The sequence below is a fragment of the Colias philodice genome, chromosome 1 (genome assembly GCF_061535455.1).
Source record: "Colias philodice isolate Cphi_HAF_F1 chromosome 1, ilColPhil1 Martin Lab GWU primary, whole genome shotgun sequence".
Classification (NCBI taxonomy): Eukaryota; Metazoa; Arthropoda; class Insecta; order Lepidoptera; family Pieridae; genus Colias; species Colias philodice.
Window position 1 is genome coordinate 2,660,674 of NC_143086.1, and position 5,196 is coordinate 2,665,869.

Genomic DNA, 5,196 nt, shown 5'->3' on the forward strand with positions numbered 1-5,196 from the left:
ACACATATTGCCGCAGCAAATAAAGATAAACATGATGTGATAAAAAGATTAAATAAATAAAATAGATACCTATTGATAAATAGATTATTACATGTAAAAGTTATCTTAATTATAAATACTGCAATATTTGATTAGCCTTCAATCACTCGAAGAATAAATATCTCGATATTTTAAGAGGTGTATTATTTATTTATTAACAATCAAATGTTGAAACACTTTTAAATATGCCACTTGAGTACTATCGGCCTTTCTGTATGAATACATATGAAAACGTTTGAGATATCTGAAAATATAAGCATTACATGTAGATCTTTAAAAGGTACAGTAGTCAGTAAGTTTCAGAGAACATTACCAGCGTATAAAGAGTCATTACATTGTCATTACTTTACGCTGACATACTGTCGAAATTAAACCTTTAGAACCATGCGGGTCTGATATCTATCTGTGTGCTTATAGGCTCGGAAATCAAAACTGGCATACCTGTATTTAAAGCAAGTGATTTTCTTATCTTTTTTTCGCTAATTATAGCTCCACGCAGTATTTCGTTTAGGCCGGTTTGTTCGTGAATTGTACTATTAGGTATTATAAAATATGTAAATTATATAATGCGAAAGTTGGTGAGGGTGGATGTATCTTTGTATGTTTGTTACTCTTTCACGCGAAAACTACAGAACGGATTTTGATTGAACTTGACAGTGATGTAGCTTATAGCAGATGCACATGAGCTATAGAAATACTTGCTTTTACAAACGGGTTCATCTGAATAAAGAAGAGAAATACTAAGTTTTATGAACTATGGAATTGAAAATACATTACTTATGGCTTACTAGTTTTTCGCCCGCATAATTCCTATGGGAAATAGGAATAAGATGTTTCACCGCGGAAAAAAGTAACTATATCACTCTTTAATCTCCATTCTCTCTCCAAACGTCCAAACACACTTTCACGTTTAAAGCACACATTTAAATATGTGTGAGTAAGGTAAGGTCCGGTCGTCTCCCCCTATTACATATTTTATTCCGTTCTGGCTAGAGCATCTCTTACCAATCCTCCACATGTACTTGTTATTAAAAACAAATAAGGGCCGGCGCCCACTGCCGGCACGGCACGGCATGGCACGGCAGAGCATCCCGCGGCGTGCAATGGTATCCCGCGGCGTGCAGTGGCATCCCGCGGCGTGCTGCGTGATCCCGCGGCATTCAGTGGCATGCCGTGGCATCCTGCTAAAAGCCCCACTAATGCTGCATAAGTTTCAACCTTATTTCAACTAGCTAACAATCATAATTCCTCGACCTCAAAGTGACGCATACGCCTCGCGGGATGCAATGGCGCGCCGCGGCATTCCTTGGAATGAAACAGCAAGACACGTCGTGCCGCCGCATCCTGCGGCGTGCCGCGTCATGCTGCAGCATCCTGCGATACGTCGCGGCATCGTGGCATCGAAATAAAGTAACTTGAATTCTAAACTGATTGAAATAAGATTCAAAATAACTTCATTAGTAATAAAATCCTCTGCCCTGCCATGCCACGCCGTGCCGGCAGTGGGCGCCGACCCTTACGTTCTAAAGAAGCAAACCACGTATCTGTCAATTAAGGATTTGTCAGTTTGTCACCCGTCAGGAAAATACCGCGCGATCGTGACCGGCGAACTAAGATTGGATGCGGTTGTACTAAATAATCGATGCGTGAGCTGCTTTAAACAACCTAAAAAACTAATGATTTATTTCATGTTTTATAATTAGGTACATGCTTGTGGTAATTATGGGCTTCGTCATCGACCTTGGAAATGGTTTATTTGATGAACCTTTTATTTTCAGTGCTAATGTTTAATTGTACAGTTAATTTTTACTAAACTGTGGCCCGGCCGGTTTCTACTACGCCGTAGATATTGCTCGCATATATTGCCTTCCTCAATAAATACAACGCAAAAATAATGTTTCAAATCGCACCAATAATTATTCATCTCCACATCATTATTCACATTTATCGATATCAAACATTTTTAATTTTTAAATAACTTATTAATACATAAATATGATTATAAAATGGTTCTGATCGATCTGGTCTTAATAATTTTTATAATATTGGTTGTTTAGGATATTTTTGTTCTAAATTCTAATTATTATCTCTTATTTAAGTAACTACATAAGCTTTTAAACATGGGTACAGTAATATACTTAGATACCTCTTGATATTATTATCTATCGATCGTGTTTGTATATCTCGCCTAGAAGTCTTGCTATTTCCTCACAGTCGTAGACCGCTGGAAAGGAAATTAAATCCATCTACAAACCATTGTAAAGGCAAATATATTTCATGATTCATCCCCTTCATTTTGAACAGACAAACGGGGTTATTTTTGCATAATAAATGGAATAATATAAGTAGGGAAGCGAGAGGCTTCGACCTCATCAACTGAAGCTTAATAGGCTGATCCGCGTATAAAAGTTCCATAAAGTGAGGCAAGATCCCATCGCCTTTGTGCACAATCTGGCTCAGGTGTATTAACCTACTATAAGTCTATTAAAATTTTAAACAGCTCTTACAAGATATTTTAAGCCTAAGACCTAATGACCGGAATCACTATTCATATTTTGTATTGCAAAGCAAGCAAATGAGCAGTTGGGGCACCTGTGACCTGACGTTAAGTGGTCAGTACTATAATAATACCGGTAATATAATAATAACTTGTAAATTTACACTGTTGGTGTCTTATGTAGCCTGTAGTAATTGTACAGACATAAAATTTATACCTCATAAGACTTAAATTTTTTTAAATTTAGATTTAAACCTAAGAAACTAAGGCATCACATACGTTCTTTTACTTGAAGGCCAATGTTATAATTGTTCGGGAACCTCGCAGGTGATCGTTCCAAAGCTTCACCGTACGTGTAAGGAAGTTACGACTTTACGAGTGAAGCATAATAATTAATATATAACTAACATCCGAATTAGGTCCGTAATAGATACAATTGTTAATTGGATAGCCTTTGCTCTCGAAACAGAAAGACGTTACAACAGATGATACCCTTATCGCTGAGAACAATGCTGATAATACACTTTTGCTCGTAATAACTCGTACCAATTACATTATCTTTGACGTGTATCTTATTTGGCCCGATTAATTCGCAGACAATGGTTTAAGTTAGTGAGAAGTATGAATTTAGCATTTAAACCTAATAAAGTATACGAACGTGATTATATTTATTATTTATGTACAATTTATTCACCGAAACGATTAGCGCGTATCGGACTCGATCAACTGATCTGATACTAGATGTTATTGACCCCAGTGTTTTGTATGAAACGTGTCTCGAAAATTACTTCGACAAATTTCTCATGAGTTCATGACATCCATGTACTTACTTATTTACGAATTTCAGGATTTATCATTGACTCTTTCAATTTTTTTTCATACATCTCTGAACAACGCCATGAAAGATTTTATTTGCTTTCTTATTTATTAGTTTAAAAATACTCTAATAAATAATCATTTATTTGATGCTTGGTTAATGATGCGTGAATAAATTAGAAAATTATTAAGCCATTTCTTATGGCGCTGGACTAAGATCCCGTAATTGACGATCATCCTGAGTTAATAAGCTTAACAGGAAAAATTTTATTCATCTGTACTGTAGCCTCTAGCCTAGAGGCAACCGGATCAAAATTTGTAATTGAAACCATCCTTAAAAGCCATTTTATGAACGCCGATAATTATAAAAAGCATACCTATCTTCTTTTAAATAATACATAGGTACCCCGAACATTAACTGCAACATAGGTACCTACCTCAAATTATTGTATGCACCACTCTGTCTATGTACAGTCGTCTATCTACAGGGTGTCCCACTATTGGTATACTAAGCGCGAAGGGACTTGTAGTTTTACATACACTGATCACGTAAAAAATACTTAAACAACAAAATTACGTCATAATTTTTTTGCTAAATTTTTCCTGAAAATCTATGTTTTCTTCTCTAGCTTCACGCAGCCAGCCATACCGCTTCTCTAATGTGAGCATTTTGTCTATGAAAACATAATCTTAAACGATATCTCACGTGCGGATGGCAAATTTGGGCGTGTTGCTTGTTAGGGGTGTATACATAGAGTTTTAAGAATTCATCTATCCGAAAAAATAATGCGTCTGGAATTTTATAAGTATTTTTTACGTACTCAGCGTATGCAAAACTATAACCTCCTTTGAGCTTAGTATACCAAAAGTGTGACACCCTGTATACTATAAAAATGAATCGCAAAATGTATTGGTAAGCGCATAACTCAAGAACGGTTGATCCGATTTCGTTAATTCTTTTTTGCACGCCTCATAAGCGAAGCGTTGAGGTGGGTACTACTGTCGCTTCGCGCAAAACATCTGATTTTTCAAACTTAAAATGTCTTTATGTATCATACATTGCACTTGTAAGATAATACATACACACACATATTAAGAAAAAACACTATTTTTAACGTTCATGATATTTTTGATGTCATTTTTGTTATTTAAACTAGTTAAAAAACAGTTTAAAAAAGTTCTGTCTTGGACGTCCGTGTGTCTGTATGTGCGGATCCTTTTTCTTGTTAACACGATAGCGACCGAAATACTTTACTAATCGAGTCTTTTTTTTTCTCTTACGCTTGAGTATGCTCAGGAATAGAACCCTTTCATTTTTCAGGGTCTGATTCGATGTGGTTTAATTGTTATTAAATAAACAAAAATAATAATTAATAAATATTTATTAAAAAAAAATTATGAGGCGTGCACTTTTGGATTTTCCAAATTATTTATAATATTCCATGAAGTACGAGGATGGTTCTTATGAAGAGAAAACGTCAACATGTACCACGGGCGAAGCCGGGGCGGACCGCTAGTTTAAAATAAAGTCTTATTAGTTACTAGCTATCCGCCCGCGGCTTCGCCCGCTTTGTCTAAAACATAATAAATTATATACTAAAACCTTCCTCTTGAATCACTCTATCTATAACAAAAACCGCATCAAAATCCGTTGCGTAGTTTTAAAGATTTAAGCATACTAACACATAATAAGTCGCTTTCTCTGTCCCTATGTCCTTACATAGGGACAGAGAAAGCAACTTTGTTTTATATACTATGTATGTAGTAATTGTATGAGAAACGGCTGAGTATTCTTCATTTAATTTGTGTTTCTATTTTACAACAACAACTGCATCCGTTGGTAT